The sequence below is a fragment of the Theropithecus gelada genome, chromosome 4 (genome assembly GCF_003255815.1).
Source record: "Theropithecus gelada isolate Dixy chromosome 4, Tgel_1.0, whole genome shotgun sequence".
Taxonomy (NCBI): domain Eukaryota; kingdom Metazoa; phylum Chordata; class Mammalia; order Primates; family Cercopithecidae; genus Theropithecus; species Theropithecus gelada.
The window spans coordinates 4,250,939-4,273,359 of NC_037671.1; the positions used below are offsets into that span (position 1 = coordinate 4,250,939).

Here is a 22,421-nt window from a genome sequence, read left to right on the forward strand (position 1 = left end):
AAGGATTACTTGAGCCCAGGAGTTCTGTACTGTAGGGCACGGTGCCCATCGGGTGACACCCATCAGGTGTCTGCACTAAGTTCAGCATCAAGAGCAGGGGACCCACTGGGCTGCCTAAGAAGGAATGAACCAGCCTGCTTTGGAAACAGAGCAGCTGAAACTCCTGTGCCAATCAGTGGTGGGATCACACCTGTGAAGAGCCACTCCTGCCTGGGCAACACAGACCTTGTCTCTTGGAAAATTAAAAACTTAAAAGTTAAAAAAGAAAAGAAAAGAAATACATAAATTAATTAAATAAAAATAAAATTTTTAAAAATTTAGGCCGGGCGCGGTGGCTCAAGCCTGTAATCCCAGCACTTTGGGAGGCCGAGACGGGCGGATCACGAGGTCAGGAGATCGATACCATCCTGGCTAACACGGTGAAACCCCGTCTCTACTAAAAAATACAAAAAACTAGCCGGGCGCGGTGGCGCCGCCTGTAGTCCCAGCTACTCGGGAGGCTGAGGCAGGAGAATGGTGTGAACCCGGGAGGCGGAGCTTTCAGTGAGCTGAGATCCGGCTACTGCACTCCAGCCTGGGCGAGAGAGCGAGACTCTGTCTCAAAGAAAACATAAACAGAACCAAAGACAAGAACCACATGATTATCTCAATAGATGCAGAAAAGGCTTTTGACAAAATTCAACAGCCCTTCATGCTAAAAACGCTCAATAAATTCGGTATTGATGGAACATACCTCAAAATAATAAGAGCTATATATGACAAACCCACAGCCAATATCATACTGAATGGGCAAAAACTGGAAAAATTCCCTTTGAAAACTGGCACAAGACAGGAATACCCTCTCTCACCACTCCTATTCAACATAGTGTTGGAAGTTCTGGCTAGGGCAATCAGGCAAGAGAAAGAAATCAAGGGTATTCAGTTAAGAAAAGAAGAAGTCAAATTGTCCCTCTTTGCAGATGACATGATTGTATATTTAGAAAACCCCATTGTCTCAGCCCAAAATCTCCTTAAGCTGATAAGCAACTTCAGCAAAGTCTCAGGATACAAAATTAATGTGCAAAAATCACAAGCATTCTTATACACCAGTAACAGACAAACAGAGAGCCAAATCAGGAATGAACTTCCATTCACAATTGCTTCAAAGAGAATAAAATACCTAGGAATCCAACTTACAAGGGATGTAAAGGACCTCTTCAAGGAGAACTACAAACCACTGCTCAGTGAAATCAAAGAGGACACAAACAAATGGAAGAACATACCATGCTCATGGATAGGAAGAATCAATATCGTGAAAATGGCCATACTGCCCAAGGTTATTTATAGATTCAATGCCATCCCCATCAAGCTACCAATGAGTTTCTTCACAGAATTGGAAAAAACTGCTTTAAAGTTCATATGGAACCAAAAAAGAGCCCACATCTCCAAGACAATCCTAAGTCAAAAGAACAAAGCTGGAGGCATCACGCTACCTGACTTCAAACTATACTACAAGGCTACAGTAACCAAAACAGCATGGTACTGGTACCAAAACAGAGATATAGACCAATGGAACAGAACCGAGTCCTCAGAAATAATACCACACATCTACAGCCATCTGATCTTTGACAAACCTGAGAGAAACAAGAAATGGGGAAAGGATTCCCTATTTAATAAATGGTGCTGGGAAAATTGGCTAGCCATAAGTAGAAAGCTGAAACTGGATCCTTTCCTTACTCCTTATACGAAAATTAATTCAAGATGGATTAGAGACTTAAATGTTAGACCTAATACCATAAAAACCCTAGAGGAAAACCTAGGTAGTACCATTCAGGACATAGGCATGGGCAAAGACTTCATGTCTAAAACACCAAAAGCAATGGCAGCAAAAGCCAAAATTGACAAATGGGATCTAATTAAACTAACGAGCTTCTGCACAGCAAAAGAAACTACCATCAGAGTGAACAGGCAACCTACAGAATGGGAGAAAATTTTTGCAATCTACTCATCTGACAAAGGGCTAATATCCAGAACCTACAAAGAACTCAAACAAATTTACAAGAAAAAAACAAACAACCCCATCAAAAAGTGGGCAAAGGATATGAACAGACACTTTTCAAAAGAAGACATTCATACAGCCAACAGACACATGAAAAAATGCTCATCATCACTGGCCATCAGGGAAATGCAAATCAAAACCACAATGAGATTCCATCTCACACCAGTTAGAATGGCAATCATTAAAAAGTCAGGAAACAACAGGTGCTAGAGAGGATGTGGAGAAATAGGAACACTTTTTTACACTGTTGGTGGGATTGTAAACTAATTCAACCATTATGGAAAACAGTATGGCGATTCCTCAAGGATCTAGAACTAGATGTACCATATGACCCAGCCATCCCATTACTGGGTATATACCCAAATAATTATAAATCATGCTGCTATAAAGACACATGCACACGTATGTTTATTGCGGCACTATTCACAATAGCAAAGACCTGGAATCAACCCAAATGTCCATCAGTGACAGACTGGATTAAGAAAATGTGGCACATATACACCATGGAATACTATGCAGCCATAAAAAAGGATGAGTTTGTGTCCTTTGTAGGGACATGGATGCAGCTGGAAACCATCATTCTTAGCAAACTATCACAAGAACAGAAAACCAAACACTGCATGTTCTCACTCATAGGTGGGAACTGAACAATGAGATCACTTGGACTCGGGAAGGGGAACATCACACACCGGGGCCTATCATGGGGAGCGGGGAGGGGGGAGGGATTGCATTGGGAGTTATACCTGATGTAAATGACGAGTTGATGGGTGCTGACGAGTTGATGGGTGCAGCACACCAACATGGCACAAGTATACATATGTAACAAACCTGCACATTATGCACATGTACCCTAGAACTTAAAGTATAATAATAATAATAATAATAATAAAAAAAAACAAAAAAAAATTTAAGGAAATCAAATTTTAAAAATTAGAGTAAATCATATATAGTAAGAATAAGTATTATTTCAAGAAATTTCTGTTTCCAATCCACACACACATATAGGTGTTAGATTGTTGCAGTGTAAAATGTATTGCTTATTGTAGTTCTCAGTCAAAAAGGTTTGGAGGCTGGGTGTGGTGGTTCGTGCCTCCAATCCAAGCACTTTAGGAGGTCTAAGCGGGAGGATTGCTTGAGGCCAGGAGTTCAAGGCCAGCCTAGGGAACATAATGAGACCCCATTTCTAAAAAATAAATTTTTTAAATTAACCAGGCATGATGTGTGTGCTGTAGTCTCAGCTACTTGGGGGGCTGAGGCAGGAGGATTGCTTGAGCCCAGGAGGTTGAGGCTATATTGAGCCGTGATTGCACCACTGCACTCCAGCTTAAGCGACAGAGTGAGAACCTGTCTCCAAAAAAAAAAAAAAAAAAAAAAAAAAAAGTTCTTTATTCCCTGTGACCAAAAGACTTTAGGAGTTTAAAGTATTTTCTGGTTTGAGTCATGATTACAACTGTTGTTATTGTATGCAACTAATGAAAACAACATAAATGTTATAAATACTGATTTAAAAATTGTGTTACTAAATGCAAGGAAGAAATTTTTATTGGAAATGTATCACTTGTGTGATGAATGTTCTCTCTTTCTCTCTCTCTCTCTCTCTTTTTTTTTTTTTTTTTTTTGAGTTGGGATCTCATGCTGTCACTCAAGCTGGAATGCAGTAGTGTGATCATGGTTCATTGTAGAGGTCCTGGGCTCAAGGGATCCTCCTGCCTCAGTCTCCCCAGTGGCTGGGACTACAGGTCTATGTCACCACACTCACTCTATTTTTTATAGAGATGGAGTCTTGCTGTGTTGCTCAGGCTGATCTCAAACTCCTGGGCTTAAGTGATCCTCCCAAAGTGCTGGGATTACAGGTGTGAGCTACTGCGTCCAGTTTGAATTTTCTCATTTTAAAATGTAACAGGATAAATATACCACTGCCAGAATGCAACACAGCCCGGAATTAATTCTTTTCCTACTTTTTGTGCTTTGTAGCTATAACTTGTGGAAAACTTCATCACAAAATTAAGCTGATGTGAATGGAAACGGTTTGTTATAGAAATGTCCGTCAATTCTCCCAATTCTTTCCTCATTTTATTCCCCAGATCATCCAGGTCTTCACAGGACTCCTCCCCTAGAATGATGCCTCCTTTGACAACAGTTGGAGATGTCAGAGTTGAGATCATTACTCAGCACTGGATGCAGTGATGCGTGTCTGTGGTCCCAGCTACTGAGGAGGCAGAGACAGGAGTATTGCTTGAGCCCAGGAGGTTGAGGCTGCAATGAACTTTAGTCTGCACCACTGCACTCCAGCCCAGGTGACAGAGCAAGACACTGTTTCTAAAAAATAATAATAATAATAATAATTTAAGTTTGGAAAATCTGTTATAGCTAATACCCCTGGAGTAGCTGAAATACTCCCATTTTAACGGTTTTGTAGAGAGAGATCTTCCACGGCCTTTTTGGATCTCCCATTGTGTGTGCTCACGTGTGGTGAGCTTGTGTTCAACATTTCTCCCGCGCTCTGCTCATTTTTCTTATTTTTTTCTTTCTGTTCTTCAAGCTGCATAATTTCTACCTATCCTATATATCTACCTTCAAAGTTTGCTGATTCTTTTTATTTGAACAACTCAACATGTTCAAATAACATGTTCCTGTTGAGCATTTCTAGCGATCTTTAAATTTTTGTCATTGTGCTTTTCAACTCCAAAATTTCCATCTGGCTCTTTTTTGTAACTCCTCTCTTTAGTGACAGTCTCTCTCTATGTCATTGCTATCAAACCCTTTTAAAATTATTTACATGTGGTTTCCTTAGTCCTCTGAACACATTTACAATCCTACTTTGAGTATGTACCTGCTTGGTCCAACATCTGAGCCCCTCAAAGGCAGTTTCTATCGCCCGTTGCTTTTCCTGGGTATCAGTCACGCTTTGTTTCTTTGTAAGCCCAATTTTTTTGTTGAAAACTGGACATTAAATAGTACCTTGTAGTAACTCGGGATACTGACATCCCATTTGGTGGCTTGATTTTCTTTTATTTTTTTTTTATTTTTTATTTTTTTTTGTCATTTTGGTTGTTTACTTGATTCGTGACGTGGCTGGGCTGAATCTGTGAAGTTTTATTTTCCTTACAATGCGATGTCCCGGCTCAGATATTTTCCCCTTGAGTATGTCTTTTACCCCGGCATCCTGGGGTTCACCCTGGGTCTGCATAAATCACTTATTGGTCAAAGACTGTGCCTAAGCTGCTTAGCCAATTAGCTTTTCACCTTTAGCACTGTGTCTGTGTGTGGCTGCAGACTGCTTTCACTGCGCAGAGAGTTCACGATTTCGCCCTGCCTTTAGCCAGGGTCTGGTAGCTCAGAGTTTCTCTTTCCTGAAGAGGTATAGCCTTGGGTGTGTGCACAGTCTTCCAAATGACCAGGAACCAGTATGATTTTATTTTTAGACCTGGCTTCCTAGGAGTCAGCCTTGGGTCAGAGTAACTGTTGTTTAGCCAGTGTGTGGTCAGAGGCTGCATCAAGTCCCTGGAGCCAGAAAGGCTAAAGGCCCCTTAATGATGGGTCTTCTATTGCTAGACCCGGAAGCTCCTTCCTACCAATGAGCTGGAGGAGGGCAATCGAGCCCCTGTATTCTTCGTCCTGGGCAAAACACTTGCCCTGCTACTGGAGTCTGTGTGACGAGGGAAGCCCCAGTCCTCCAGGCTGAGCCCAACAGGTAGCATTTCCACAGCACAAGGCTGGGGAAGACGGGAGATGCACATGGCCTGCCCCCACTGGTGTGAAGCTGGAGCTGGGACTGGGAGCTGAGGGTAGAGGGAGCCCCCACCACACAGAGCTGATGAAAAGGCTGTGGGGATACAAGCCCTGGCTCAAATGCCATAGATTCCTGCTATTTTGATTGAGATTTCATAGGTTTTCTTGAATGACGGTTTTCCCTTTGCTGTTTGCCCTTAGAACAATTACCACAGGCTTTAAATGGTTGTTGATTTACGTTTTACCTTTTAATTAATTTTCTCCAGTTCAGTGGTTGCTCTGCTGAGGAAGGGGGCTGCCTTTCTAGAAGTCCTGTCCTCTGGGCCTTTTGTACAATCCATGTCAAGGTCTTACTGTGTGAAAGTGGCTTTCTGTGTGGAACTCAAGCCTAAAGTGCCGGGGCCAGCCTGCTACCTTTCAGCGGGCACCTGTTCAGTGGGGCACCCCCAAACCCAAATCTCCTGGGCCTGATGCAAAGAGGAGCCAGAGGAGAATGAGGAGGAATGGGGCACAGAGCTCTCGCTCAGGGGTGGTAGGGCCCAGTGGTCGAGAATTCAGTCCCAGACAATAAATATTTACGGATGGAGTTCCCCACATCGGACCGGATGTACTGCCTGTTCTTCCACCAGACATGAGGCCCAAGCAGGTGGAGTTTTGTTTCTTCTGTCCTGTGCTGTATCCCCAGAGCCTGGAACAGAGCCTGGTACACAGTAGAGCACCTGCTGACCGGGTGCAGTTCATGGCCACCACCTCTAGCTACCTGTGATTGGAGATAAGACAGTAATGAGGCCAGAATTCTTCAAGAATCCTTTGAGCTTCCTAATCCACAGCTGTGCAGCCTGTGCTGTGTTATTTACCGTAGCCCCAGGAGGGCTCCCACCCGACTCTGTGGCAAGTTGGACGGAGAACCAGAGTTGCGGTCACATGTCAAGCCATAGCACTGGCAGAGCTCCTCGAGAAAGCTGCGTCCTCCGCCACAATGCACTCCTGCCTTAGTGCCTCGTGTGTAAGAGGAGAGGCAGGCAGAGGAGGTGCTTCTGCCTCCATCCCAGGAGTTGGGCTTGAACTGCATGGGTCCACTTCAATGTGGATTTTCTTTCACCTCTGCCACCCCTGAGACAGCAAAGCCGACCCCCCCTCTTCCTCCTCCTTCTTGGCCTCGATGTGAAGATGAAGAGGATGAACACCTTTGTGATGATCCACTTCACGAACAGTAAACGTGTTTTTCCTTCCTTGTGATTTTCTTAATGCCATTTTCTTTTCTCAGGCTTACTTTAAGAAAACAGTACATCATACACATACAAAATATGTGTTAATAGACTGTGTTATCGGTAAGGCATCTGGATGACAGCAAGCTATTAATAGGGGAATCAAAAATTATACTCAGATTTTCAACTGTGCAGGGATCAGCGCCTCTACCCCCACATTGTTCAAGAGTCACCTGTGTATCCACTTTATTTTTTAATGTTTATTTTTATGTCAATAGCTTTTGGGGAACAGGTGGTTTTGTGTTACATGGATAAATTCTTTAGTGGTGATTTGTAAGATTTCGGTGCACCTGTCACCTGAGCAGTGTCCCTTACCCCCCTCCAATCCTTCCTTCTAAGATCCCAGAGCCCATTATATCATTCTTATGCCTTTTCATCCTCATAGTTTAGCTCCCACTTGTAAGTGAGAACAGATGATATTCTGTCTTCCACTCCTGAGTTACTTCACTTAGGATAATGGCCTCCAGTTCCATCCAAGTTAGTGCAAAAGACATTATTTCATTCCTTTTTATGGCTGAGTAGTATTCCATGGTGTATATACCACATTTTCTTTATCCACTCGTTGGCTGAAGGGTACTCAGGTTGGTTGCATATCTTTGCAATTACAAATTGTATATTTACTTTATTTTTATTTTTAAAATTTCATTTCCATATTCCAGAAAACCTACTTGAATACACTTTGAAACAAGAGTCCAACAAAATAGAACAGACTTCAAATGTTGAATATACAAACTATTATAGTTCAAATCTGAACACTGGTACTTTCCCTCATAAACTTCAATTAAAACAAAAAACAAAGTAAGAAAAGAAAGAAAGGAAGAAGGAAGGGAGGGAGGGAAAGAGGGAGGGAGGAAAGAAAAGAAGAAAAGGAAAAGAAAAGAAGGAAAGAAGGAAGGAAGGAAGGAGAAGGAAAGAAGAAAGAAAGGAAAGGAAAGGAAAGAAAGGAAAGGAAAGGAAAGAAAGGAAAGAAAGCTCACTCCAGGTATTAGAGCTACCTGACAAAAATTCATGCTGATCTTGAACTTCCAAGTGACACTAGAACTGAAACTGATACGTCTGCACAAATGCCAGGGCTAAGTGAGTGACACAGACATGTTACAGGAAAAGGCCAGGGCCAACTGTTAAGTTGTCCACAATTAAGAAACTGACAGACTTAAACTACCATATAAAATCTTACATGTAAACTCTATAACAATACTGTGTTAGGTACAAGATTTTTTAAATTTTCATTTAATAAAAAAACTTTGCCGGGCGCGGTGGCTCAAGCCTGTAATCCCAGCACTTTGGGAGGCCGAGACGGGCGGATCACGAGGTCAGGAGATCGAGACCATCCTGGCTAACATGGTGAAACCCCGTCTCTACTAAAAATACAAAAAACTAGCCGGGCGAGGTGGCGGGCGCCTGTAGTCCCAGCTACTCCGGAGGCTGAGCCAGGAGAATGGCGTAAACCCGGTAGGTGGAGCTTGCAGTGAGCTGAGATCCGGCCACTGCACTCCAGCCCGGGGCTACAGAGCAAGACTCCGTCTCAAAAAAAAAATAAAAAAATAAAAAATAAAAAAACTTTATACAAACAAGCCATTGGCTTATTTCAAGAAAGAAAACTGAAAATTAGTCTAAGGCCTTTGTTTTAAATCAGCTTAAGCTATGTGTGTGTGTGTGTGTGTGTGTGTGTGTGTGTATATATATATATATATATATCACACTAGACCTTTTTTTGCTATCCTCTTTCTGAAGTTTTTGGATCCATTCTTCAATTCACATTCTAAAATACGTATATTAGGACAGTGTTCACATAGCACCAGTTGAGTACTGTGCGAACACAGTAATAATTGCTGGTACGCATCTAAAATGCATCAAAAATTGCCATATGTAACAATGAGACCACTGGTCCCAACCCCTCCCCACTGAAACCGAAAACTATACAACCTCTTACAGAATGTTAGTGTTCATCGTCTTAGTGTGACTCGCTATCTTAGTGAGCTGCTTGGTTCCTTTCAATCCTTTTTTTAGCGATGGCTTCAGTTGTTTTCCTACTGGAAGAGTAGTTTTCCGTCAGCATCTCAATAAATAGTTTATTTCCCACTGAAACATGGGATAGGTCATTTATTTCCAGTAAGTTTGCTTGTTTTCTTACATGCATTAAAAATGGTTTAAAGCCTTCTTTGACTTTTCTTGATGACTTCCCTTGCCAATGTTTATGTCAGTACTGCCACTAACAGCCTGAAGTCCATGGTGGAGCTCCTGTTTTATTTCTCACATGTCACTAGTCCTTCTGTTTTCATAGTTACAGGAAGGGCAGTAGCTGAAGGCGCACTGACCACCACCACGTGGGTTCACTGTCTTATTTCCATCTGCCAGTTTTTCTTCTACCAACAGCAAAGTTTCCACATCACATTCTTGCTTTTATGCCACTGCTTCTGATTTAACCTCCGGCCCCTTTATGACTACACTGGTAACTTGAGGAGGAGCCTGTCCAGATGCCTGCTGAGTAGGCACTGACAGTCTCATTACAGGTGTACCATGGGCTATTGAAACAGGGGTAACTGCTCTCACAGCCAATGGGGCTCCAACAGTGTGAATGCCTCCTGATCCAATCAGATTTGACTTTGTCTGCAGTTGACACTGTGCAAGCTGTGTGGCTGGGATGGTCATAATTTTGGCAGGCTGCATGGTGATTTTGTCTCCGTTTTCAGCAGAAGCTGGCATCACAGCAGGGACTGCCTGAATGGCTGCCTTGGGAGAGGTGGCTGTTGTTGGACTCGTGCTGATTATTAATGGTGCACCTGCATTAAGTGACTGAACTGCCACAGCTGACATTTTCTGGCCCCGATGATGTCATTACAACAGGTACTTGCGTTGCCACACAAACGGTCCTTGGAGCTGCTGTTGCTGATACAGATGCAGTGATAGTAGGAGACCTGGATGAAGCATCGTGACCAGGGGAAGTGATATTCACAAATCTAGCCTCACCCTTCTCTGCTCTGGAGCAGTTTCTAGGGGATGAATTTCTTCCACCACGAACAGAGGATGCTGCTTTCAGGAGACTTTCTGCAGACAGAGACACTGGTTCTCATAAGTTTTCATCCATAGCTCCTGCTAAATCTTCATTACAGGTTTCGCTTTTGTTATCGTCTATGACCACTATGTTTTGGGGCATATCCTTGAACTGATATACAAAGCCTCTGTCCTGCAACCTTTGCAAGAATTCCCCTTTGGTAGTAGTATCTCGAAGCTTGTCCCATGGTTTCATAGTTCATGTCTGGTTTATTCTTATGCTTTCCCCAAAGCTTAGAGATAGCTTTTGAATCCACCAGCTTGAATAGGCCTTTTTCTCTCTGAGGCATTTATTATACTGGGGACAAGTATTTTTATCTTGAAGTAGATCTAAAAGAAACTCCCACAAATAGGTTATGTTTCCTTCTCCTTCTCTCAGTTTCTTCGTTATACCTAACTCAGAAGACCACTGGAAACTGGTGATTGCTGGGTCTTTGGTTTACGGCCAACTTTTTTCTTTTTCATTGGTTCACAGCTATCTGGTGATGTAGGAATAGGAGAGGTATCCATTGGTTCAGACTCTTCAGTCGACGCCTCCACTGTAATGACATCTGGCCTCATAGCGGCATGGATAAATTCTGGAGTTGATACACAAGGAGGGACAAACACTTCCACAGGACTTCTCGAATCCCTCCAGCAGGTAGGAGGTTCCATATGAAGCAGGGCTTCGGCAGCTTCGATTGTCTTCTCTGTACCGTGTACATTACTGCTGTGAACAGATGCTTCCACCCCCGAGATGAGCAGATCCAGCTGGTTTGGGGTCCCTCACGCAGAGAGACGTTGCCATGTTTATCCCGGGGCTGGAGCTGCTGCTTCACACTGACTTGCACCGTGAGCAGCGACGGCAGGGGAGGAGGTGGACCTGCGGCCGGAGACACACGCTGTGTGGTCGGTCAACACACACTCACACACTGGCACACGCTCCAGTGCCCCAAAGGAAGCCGAGGCCGGCCCGCCTCCCGCCGCAGGGCTGAGAAACCCACCACCTAACGGCAGGGCCAGGGGGCACAGCTGGCAACGCCTACTTTATTTTTCAAAATCATCACTGGGGCCAGGAGCAGTGGTTCATGCCTGTAATCCCAACACTTTGGGAGGCCAAGGTGGGCAGATGACCTGAGGTCGGGAGTTCGAGACCAGCCTGGCCAACACGGTGAAACCCCGTCTTTACCAAAAATACAAAAATTAGCTGGACGTGGTTGTGTATGCCTGTAATCTCAGCTACTCAGGAGGCTGAGGCAGGAGAATCACTTCAACCGCAAGGCAGAGGTTGCAGTGAGCCGGGATCGTGCCACTGCATTCTGGCCTGGGCAATAGAGCAAGACCATCTAAAACAAGAAAAAACAATCAGGGAATACATTTTGTGCCATATGTATTGGGTGAATTGAGGAAAGGCTCCTTATGGGATAGTTCATTTATGCCTCACCACCACCTCCTAAGATAAGGAATAGCAGACCATTTTCCAGATGAAGAAATGAGGTTTAGAAAGAACGTAATTTTAAAGTCACATGACCAGCAGGTCGCAGACCCTGAATTGGAACCTGAGTATATCTGGCTTATGTTCTTCCTACTGCATATGCTATATCTTCCAGGAAGAAAAAAGCATTTACAATGTACTAAGAGGTCGTCATAGTTGGAAAGGACCTGATGGATAATCCAGGCAGAAGTCTCTTCCTTTTTGCATTAAACTGTATAAAGTCAATTACGTTAACTGAAAGAAGTTATCCCGTCGTGGATCCAAGATGACCCTGGTGGTGCTCGGAACTTGCTTTGCCCGGCAGCAGCTGTTCGCCAGTCCCATCCTTGGCCCCAAGCCCCCCGGTGATTGTCACATGGCCTCACACTTATCTCATGAGCTACACTTGTTACAGATTTTAATAATATAACATCTTTCTATGACGGATGTGCAAAAGCAGGCATCAGAAACCACTGACATTTATTATCACCATCTGTTACCATCACTAGGAAAGTTGGACGCTGTCGTTTTTAATTCAGATAAATCGGGTCTGAATGGCTGAATCCCCTTTGCTCAAAGCTCTGCTGAAGTGAAGCACGTATTAACTAGTGTTTCTAAATGACCATTGACCTGGCATTTTCCCAATCAAAGATGGTTGTTTGTTGTTTATTTTTAATTATGTCACATCTATGAAACACAGTTTGCCAAAAGCAAGCCGTTCAGCGACCTCTGAGCACTGAGTTCTGACCACACAGGAGGGAGCTCTGTAACAATTGTGTGTGTTTTCCATGACCCCAGAGGACTGCCCTTCAGCTCTGCGGAGAAGGCTCCTCTGCGGCACAGGGGCCCACCAGCCTCGAGGCACAGGCGAGACCAGAGCACATCTACACTCAGGTCTGGTGCTCTGGCCAGAAGCAGAGGCTGCCAATCGTACTGAGCCATACTTAATTAAGTAATAGTTTTATGAGGTGGACGGCAATACCCCAGGGGCCAACTCAAGGCCACAGGATTTATTGAGCTCTAACTGCAAACTGACAGTCCCCAGCATGCACACAACAGAGCCTGTATTACGGGAAAGTTAGTGTTGCGAGAGAATTCCTTCCAGGGAAAGTGAGGTGCCCATTATTCATTTGCTGGTAGGTTCTCTGCTCCATGAGGCACCAGCACTTCCAACAGGAGCCTGGGTGGACACCCGCAGAAGATGTGCAGAATGAAAGATGGGGAGCAATGACCCGAAAGCGTGCTCGGGGTTTGCCTGGTCAAGAGAGACAGGAAGTAGTGGCTTGTAAAGAGGAAGCACCTTCACAAGCAATAACCACCAGCAGTGGGATTTCGGTGGGGGAACAACTGAGGACAAGACAGGTCAGACAGGGATGTGATAACTAACTATGGTTTCAAGAAGGAGAGGGGGCCACAGCCAGTCACCTGTCCCCAAGTGTCACTGTAACTCCACTTCTCCATCAGCCAATCAGCGCCAGGAAGCGGGAATGAGTGATACAGGCAGCCAAAGGGGCCACTCACCCCTGGATCTGTGTGTCTAGCTATTTAGCTGTGGGGAACGTAATTGAACGTGGATTTTAAGACACACAAAATACTCTGCCGAAAATCCAAAGAAACACACTCGTAGACTTACAAGTCTCCAGATTTTAGCCCATACGGGAGTCAGAAAGTTCATGAGAACCTGGAAGCATCTGCTTTTTTAGATTTTATGCTTCATCTTTTCTGACATCATCCTTGGGTAGCTGTCCCTGCAAGACCACTGGAAGAAAGACTGAACTTAAAGCAGTTGTTTCCTTGGAATACTTATAAAAATATGAAGGCTTTGTGTGTTCTTTTTAAAAATCTGTAACATTGCAACCTGATTCAAAGCAAACACGTAAAAAAACCACAAGGCTGATAGGTAAGAAAAAGACCTTAATGAGGGATCCTTAGAGATGCTCATGTATTGAAGCAGGTGGGTCAAGGCCGCGACCCTTCGAGGCCCTTGCAGGAACTGGTTAGTGCTGAGGATAGCGGTCATCCCTTCTAGCTTGCTCAGGGCAGTATCATTTTATCCTGCTGACCCGGGGTCATCATTAACACCATCCCCTTTCAGACTGAAGCCATCCTGTGACCAGAGAACTAGTTCAAACCAATTCAACCCTGTCAGTAACAAAATGTAATGAAATGTGGGCTGTTTTTCAGTGCAACAGACCCCCAGATTGCAAGTCATATAATCTGAGTGTGCCAGATGAACTGAGCAAACTCTATCCATGCTGACCGGAACATAAAAGCCAACCACAGGTGGAACTGAAATATTCAGACTGCAGAACAGAGAGCAAATTAAGAAGCAAGAGGTGCCATATTTTGTTGCAGTACAGACTTTAGAGCCAAGGGCCCACCATTGCCCCTCTGCATGACCCAGTTGGATCCCACCTTGCGGCATCTTCCTGTCTCCTCCATAGTTACCCTCTGCCTATAAAACCTGCCCCCAGACTCTGGCTGGGGGAGATGGACATGAGTGTCCTCTCCAGTCTCTTTGCCAGTCCATTCACAATAAAGCTTTTTCTTTTCTCAAAAGCCCATGCCATAGCGTTGGTGTCTATGTGTGTTGGGAAGCAAGCCCGTCACTCAACGACATCCCAGCTTGGACAACAAATTCTGCAGTCATCTGGAGCTGGGAATCAGACCTGGAGCCCTGACAGTTTCTCATCCTCCAGGTGAAGCCTCCAGCAACGTCCACCAACCTGGCGCCCTCGACTGGCCTTGGTTCCAAAGCAGGCAGTGGTGATTAACAGTCCGAGGCACACCTGAGGCCCGAAGCCATGTCAGCTCCTGTGCTGACCTGAGTAGCTGTGTCTGCCCCATGTGACAGTGGGGTCAGCCATGCAGCCTCCCTGGGGAGTATGGCATCATGGTGATGGGAGGAAGCACTCCCCGCTTTGTGACTTGAAGGTCAAGACAGTGCTCTTTCCCAGCCCAGCTAAGGAGTCCTCTTTAACCTTGTAACAGCCATCAGCCTACTTGGTTGTTACGGAAACACAAACCAAAGATCCCTCTTTCTCATTAGGATCCCATCACACTTCCGGCGTCTTAGGGAGAAACTTTGGGAATAGCCAGGCATCATGGTGGTGAGCACCTGCAGTCCCAGCTGACTCAGGAGGCTGAGGCAAGAGGATCGCTCGAGGCCAGGAGTCCTAGGCTGCAGTGAGCAATGATTGTGCCACTGCACTCCAGGCTGGGCAACAAAAAGAGACCCTGTGTCTAAAAAGTAAATAAATAACTAATTTAAATTCAAAAACAAACAAAGGAGTTTGTTGCTCTCTCGCATCATAGTCTAGATGAATGTTCTAGTTTGACAGGTGGTTCTGGGCCACGCAGTCATTCAGGGCCCCAGGCAGAGAGCATCTCTGCTATCTTTGGCCCATGACTTCCAGGGTAGCTGTGGCCATTGCCACCGTTGTCAGTATGGAAGAAGCAGAGAGGATGGGTGATGCACTCCCATTGCTTTATGGGCTCCAGTATGGAAATGGCCCACGTTATAGGAAGAATTTAGCTAAGTTGGCCCAAGTACTACAGAGAGGACTGGGAGAGGTTGTACCTGGCTGGTATCCAGGTCCCAGGTAGAATTTATTTTTATGAATGAGGGGAAGAGTGGATGTTGGCTTACGACTAGCATTTTCCATCACAAAGGTGATACTTCCTTCCCCTTAGGCTGTTGCAACAAGTAGGTTAGATTAAATGTGCCCAGCACATACTGGTATTCAAGAAATGGGAACTCTTCCTCTTCCTATTTCTGACATGTTCTTGTCTGGTCTTCAGTCTGTAAATACCCTGCCTATGCTGGTCATTTCCAAAATTACATGACTAGCTCTAAATTCTCCCCCGAGCTCTCGCTCTAAATATCCACCTGACCTCTTGTCATACCCACGTGGATATGTAATAGACATATCAAATTTAGTATGTACATATGTTGAAATTTATCAAATCATGCATTTTAAATATGTGTAGTTTATTGTGTGTCAATTACATCTCAATGAAATGGTTTTGAAATAACGATATGGACACAAAGGAGCACTTGCTTTTCCCCCTGAAAGAGACCCTTCCCCAGTTGCCATCATTTCAGCAAATGGCACCACACAGCTGCCTGTTTCAAAACCTGAGATCTCCTCCTTGGGTCCTGTCCCCTCCTTACTCCCACATTCAACCCGTGGCAGTCCTATCTGTGTCGTGTCACCAGCCACCTGCTTCTCCCCACTCACTGGGGAGGTCCTGGCCGGGGCTACCAGCATCTGCTCAGTTCCTGCAACAGCCTGCCTGCTGGGACCCCGTCTCCACACTTGCAGCCCTCCAGTCCCATCTGTGTGTGTATGTGGTGAGATACAAACAATATCAAATGTACTGTCTTAGCCATTTTTAAGAGTACAGATCAGTGGCATGAAGCACATTCGCTTGGTTGTCCAACCATCACCATCCTCCATCTCCAGGACTTTTTCATCTCCCCGGACTGAAACTCTGTCCCCATTAAACACCAGCTCGCCATTTCCTTCAGTCCAGCCCCTGGCCACCACCACTCCACTTACTTTCTCAATGAATTTGACTACTCTGGATACCTCATATGAGTGGGATCATACAGCATTTGTCCTTTGGTGTCTAGCATATTTCAGTGAGCATGACATTCATGCAAGTTGTGGTATGTGTCAGATGTCCTTTTTTTTGAAGACTAATATTCCATTGTGTGGCTACACCACATTTTGTTTACTCATTCATCTGTCAATGGACATGCGCTGTTTCCACCTCTAGGCTATCGTGAATAACACTGCTATAAACATGGCAGGTAAGTAGCTGTTCGAGCCCCTGCTTTCAGTTCTTTTGAGTATCCTGAGAAGTGGAATTGCTGGATCTTATGGTAGTTCTAGGCTTAATTTTTTGAGGAACCACCATAGAGTTTCCCAACCACAGCTGCCCCATGTTACATTCCTACTAACACTGCACAAGAGTCCCAGTTACTCTACACCCTCACCAGCACTTGCGGTTTTTTGTTTGTTTGTTTGTTTGTTTTATGATAACCATCCTGATGGGTATGAAATGGGATCTCATTGTGGTTTTGCTGTGCATTTCCCTAATGATTGGTAATGTTGAGCATTTCTTCATATGTTTATTGGCCATCTGTATATCTTCTTGGAGAAATATCTATTCAAGTCCTTTGATCATTTTTCAATTGTTTTCTTGCTGAGTTTTAGGTTTATCCTTTAAAGCATAAATCAGATCTAGTCTTTTAGGTTTATCCTTTAAAGCATAAATCAGATCTAGTCATCTCCCACTTCACCTCCTTATCATGGCTTTCCACTGCATTTAAAATGCAATCCAGTCTCCTTCTCTGGTTACTAGCTACCTCCAAACAACCTCTCAGCACTTCCCTGCTGGCTCCCTGAGCAACCTCTAGGGCCTCCTTTCTCTTCAGAGGCACCAAGCTCTTTCCCAGCTCTCCCTCCCAGCCCTGACCATCACAGTGCAGAGAGGTCTTCCCTGACTGCCTGAGCTATCTGCCTTAGGAAAAGGCTTGGCATTATTCTCAGTGCATCATCTTATTTATCACAACCTTACAATCGTGGTTGCTCTTATCATTTTGCTCTTTCACACCATCTCCCTCTTCACATAGCTCCTCAACGCAGGTGTCTTGCCTGGCTCACTCACGATACCTGATGTCTGCTCACAGCAGGCTGAAATAAGTATGCGTTAAATGAATGAATTAATCTTCTATTACTCTCCTGTCACTATCAGCACTACTTCTGCTCCTACCATTTCTACTATTTATTGAGAATCTCTGTGCGTCAGGCACTGTGCTGGGCAACTTCACATTCATTAATACCCTCCAAATCTCTGAAAATCAGGCATGTTGTCCAAACTGGGATTGTCATTTTCAATCTCTCAAAATCAGGCAAAATCTCTGAAAATGTGGAATGAGCGTGCCCACTCCATAGATATGTCTCAAGTTATTAAGAAACATGTCCAAGGTGGCAGAGTATAATAGCAGAAAAATTCAAATCTTTCCACCTTCAGAGCTCATAGCTTTTTTTGCACAGAAGCTCAAAATTGGCTTTCTGCTGTTTCATGCAAACTGACTAAGCAGATAGCAGAGGTCACCTTTAAACTGTCCGTTGAGGAAAGCTTTGGAAATAAATGCTTACACCTATGAGGACAGTTTGCCACTCTGCCTCCCTGCGTCCCCCTCCCTTACTCAACTCATCTGACCCTCTTCCTCCCAGCTCAAGCCCTGCCTCCTCCTCCAAGAAGTCTACCCAGCCGTGGGTTCCTTCTCAGCCCACAGTGCTTCCTCCCTCCTTGGAGTCCCCTGAACCCACAAGCCAGAGCTGCCTGGCTTGTCTCAGCATGGTCCCAATCTGCTGACCAGCCACAGGGCTTAACCTCAGCCTTCTCACTGGACTACAGACCTGAAAAGAGAAGAAACCCCTCCACATAAAGCCAAGCAAAGACCAGAAAGCAGAAGGAAGGGAGACCAGATTTGCCTGGATGACCTCTCCAACAGACTTGCTGCGCTGGGTTGAAACTTCCTCACTGGTCTGTGCACACAATGGAATGTTACTCTGCTTTAGGAAGGAATCGGTCAAAACTCCCGTGCTGATCAGTAGTGGGATTACACCTGTGAACAGCCACTGTGTTCCAGCTGGGGCAACATAGCAAGACCCTATCTCATAAAAAAGGAAGGGAATCCCATCACACATCTCAACATGAGTGAACCTGGAGGATGTTATGCAAAGTGGAATAAACCAGATACAAGAAGACAGATACTATATCAGTCCACTCCAGGTTCCTAGAGTGCACTGCACACTTAAAAATGGTTAAAAGGGTGAGGTTTATGGTATATATTTTACCACGCAAATAATATACGTGTGTGCATATATATATGCATATATATATATATATACACGTCCTGAGTGGAGTAGGGCTCAGCTGGCAGAGGTGCACCGCCTCGCTTGGTTTCCACTCCTCTTGAAAGAAGAGGCGCTTGCATCTGCAGGTGTTCTTAGCTCAGCGCTGCATTGCACCCCCGGCTGGCCAGCGCGGTATACGGGTGGGGAAATAGTCACGGCGGTCCGGAGTCTCTGGTCCTCCCCACCTCCTCCCCAGGCCCCCTTCCCTGACAAAGTTTCATTCCATTGTTCCTGGGCATCTCCAGGGGTGTGTAGTTTGAACAAGAAAAGGAATGTTCTGGATGGCTGGTCCTGGGCGCTCACCGGGAGTGACAGTGAACCACTGTTTCGCACACAGGCTGCTTTGCGTCCAGCCACTCTTGGGCTGCCCTGAAGGGGTGTCCTGGTGGTCCGTGGAGGACACAGGAAAGTCCAGCAGACAAACATTATCAAAGTCAGGCATTATGTCAGCTGTCTAAACCCATTTTCTCTAAAACACTTAATGTTAACTTACGAAAAAAAAAAAACAAAAAACAAAAAACCAGAAAAGCTGCTTAAAGCCAGCCAACGTTCTAAGTCTCAGAGAAGCGTGTGGAAACCCCCAGGCTCAGCAGCCCTCTCCCTGCACCTGCAGAGTCCGGGTCTCCCTCCTGTGTGAACACAGGGAAGCGGAACGAGGCGAGGGGTCTGGTGCGATCCAGCCCCGGAGCACCAGAGGGCGGGGTCTGAGCTCCAGAAACCCCGGCTGTGCGGGGACGGCCCCGACTCCGGCAACGCTAGAGGGCGCCAGTGCCAAGCCCCGCGCCCAGCGAGCCGGCGCGCTCCGGGACGGCTGAACCCGCGGGCTGGGGGCGGGCTGGGGGCGGGCTGGGGGCGGGCTGGGGCCGGCCGGGGGCGGGCCGGGGGCGGGCCGGGGGCGGGCCGGGGGCGGGGAGAGGCGCGGAAACCTGGGCCACGGCCTGGAAGAACCTGGAGGGCGAAACGCTTAGTGAAACCAGCCAATCCCCAGAGCACAACCACGGCGTCACTCCACTGACCACCCACCATCTGTCATTCTGTTCCGCGCTGCCGTAGAAAAATACCATAGACTGCAGCTTATCAGTGACAGAAATTCAATTCCCATTGTTCGGACGCTGGGAAGTACGAGATCAAGGGACCCGGGTGCCCGGCGCAGGTCCTCTTCCTGGTCCCTGCTGTCTTTTCTCTGCAACCTCACACGGTGGGAGGGGCCGAGGATCCCTGGGGTCTCTTTCATAAGTCCATCAATCCCATTGATTAGGGCCCTGCCCCATCACCTGATTGGACTGTCGCCCAAAGGCCCCACCTCCTAAGACTATCACTTTGGGGGTCAGGATGTCAACAAGCAACTTTGTGGAGAAGGGGGTGCGGCATGAACATTCAGTCGGTTGCACTACAGTAAGTCAGACTGGTGGAGACAGGAGGTAGAATGGTGGTGACAGGGGCTACGGGAAGGGGGAACGGGGAGCTAGCGTTTCCTGGGGACAGCTTCAGTTTTGCAAGATGAAAAGTTCTGAACACGGATGGTGGTGATGGCTGCGCACCATTATGAGTATACTTAATGCCACACTGAACTGCACACTTAAAAATGGTTAAGGGCTGGGCGCGGTGGCTCACGCCTGTAATCCCAACACTTTGGGAGACCAAGGGGGTGAGATCACTTGAGGCAGGGAGTTGGAGACCAGCCTGGTCAACATGGTGTAACCCTGTCTCTACTAAAAATACAAAAATTAGCTGGGCGTGGTGACACGCCCTAACTACTGTCATCCTAACTACTGGGGAGGCTGAGGCACGAGAATCGCTTGAACCCAGGAGGCAGAGGTTGCAGTGAGGTGAGATTGCACCACAGCACTCCAGCCTGGCAACATAATGAGACTCCATCAAAAAAAAAAAAAAATTAAGATGGTAGATTTTATGTTATATGTATTTTAACACAATAAAAAATCAAAGGTAGCTAATTCACATTCTGCCCCAATTTCAGAGAAACACATGGGCAAAGACAGGGAGGGGTGACTGTCGGTGCTGCCCAGGCCCTGCTGCCTTCCAGATCTCTGGCACCAGGGCTCTTTCTAGCTCCCTCCCCGGAAGAGGACATCAGCGACTTGCACAGGCCCCTTCCTGAGCCTGCCTGAACTGCCGGGGGCAATGGTTGTGGAGAGAACCCAGTGCGTGGGCAGGGAGCAGGCAGCATGCCCCCTTCCCATTCCACTCCAGCGTATCACTCTTGTTGCAACACAGCACGAGTGTTCCCACACTTCGTTTAATATTCACGCGTTATAGAGTGCTTCCTCCAGCTCCTCAGTCTTCAGGACAGCCCGGACTCCAGGACTGGTGGTGAGAAGCAGCAGAAATAACAAGCAACTCTTGGGGACCTCTGGCTCCCTGGCCCAGTTCGCTGGCCCCTGGTTGCTTTAGGGAGTCCTGTGCCTTCTCTGAGCAGCAGGTCCCTCATTGAAAATGAGAGGGTTGGACAAGATGATCCCTGAGAAGCCTTGGAGTGCCAGCTTTCTGAGAACTGGCCTGGCACAACATGCCCCATTTAGTACACATGAAGCCAAAACAGAGGAAGAGAGTCCCAGCAGGAGGAGTCAGCGAGCCAGGCCAGAGCACGCTTCTTAGAAAAGGACGCGGTCAGGGGCAAGGGCACTGTGACCTTCCCAAAGGCACAAAGGGCACAGGGCTCTGCAACTCCTTGTTTGTTGCTGGTAGAACATCTCGTTCTCCTGGGAGAATATATGAGGAATGCATAAATATACAGCCCTGCGCTGCTTCCTGGGCTCCTGTGTGATTCCAGGGCCTGCTGTCCAGCAGCTGTGAGCACCCACCCAGACCCCACTGGCCTGGGGACGGCCAGAGAGCCAGTCCCACCTGCGAGCCCTTCAGTGATTCTCTGGCCCCGAGTCCCACCTGTCTGTCCACTTTTCCTGGCAGGCTGGTTAGGGGATAAAGCAGATGTGCTGGACACTTCACTTGCACCTTTCCCGTCCACCCCAGTTCAACCCTCCAGGTTACCCTGGGGCAGCAGAGCCACCCCTGCCCAGGACGCACACTGCCTTCCATTAGGCAACAGTTTCATGAGGCGTGTGCCATTCTCAAGAGGCTGACGTGACAGTGCCTGATTCACAGAGCCTTCCCTCTGACCCGGGTCCAGCTGGCTCCCCAGTGGGACACCCCAGGGCCTTCACTGGCCCAGATCTGCCGCTCTGGGCTGTCCTGAGTGAGGAACACCTGAATAAGCCACAACATCAAGGAAAGGACCGTGAGGATGGGAGCACCCAAGAGCAAGCCCCTCCCTGGGCCTTGGAAACCCCGTGACTCCTATTTTCCATGTCATTTTCTCCATCATGGAATGAACACTTAGAAACTGGAAGCTCGTGACCAGAATGATTCTGTCCTAGAGCCTGAAGGAGTACATCAGGGCTGGGCCCTCCCCTGCAGCATAGTTTCTAAACCGACGATTGATATCTTCATCTACCAACACGATAAAAATGGAATTCATTTTCTTAGAAGCTGTGCCTGTCGCTCTGCTCAGAAACAGTCCAAGCAGCCGTTCCAAGTGCGGCCTTCAGTCCGTGCCAAACTTAGATCAACTGCAGGCTTGGAGCTTTCTGAGGCGAGAATGGAAGCATGTGTGCTGCAGTGGTGTGTGGGGGTGTGCACTCGTGTTTGTAGGTAGCATTTACACACACCCACCCAGGGCATGCACGTGTGTCTCCCTGTGCCAGTATGCTGAGAGCTTCAGAAGGCGGCCGGCACTCCACATGAAGGGGATGGAAAAGCCATCACATTTATTGTCTGTCCTTGTGCAGTATTTAAAATACAACTGCGAATGTGTGCAGATTTTTTAATGTTACTGGACCACTTGGGTTTTTTTTTTTTTTTTTTTTTTGAGACCGAGCTGACTCTGAGCCAGACTGCATCTGTCTGCGTTGAAAGGGACCATT

General features: G+C 46.5%; 1 pseudogene; it reads right to left on the reverse strand.

Moving 5' to 3' along the window:
* Positions 1 to 9,284: 9,284 nt before the first annotated feature.
* On the reverse strand, positions 9,285 to 18,922 carry LOC112622228 (annotated as a pseudogene).
* Between the last annotated feature and the right edge of the window lie 3,499 nt (positions 18,923 to 22,421).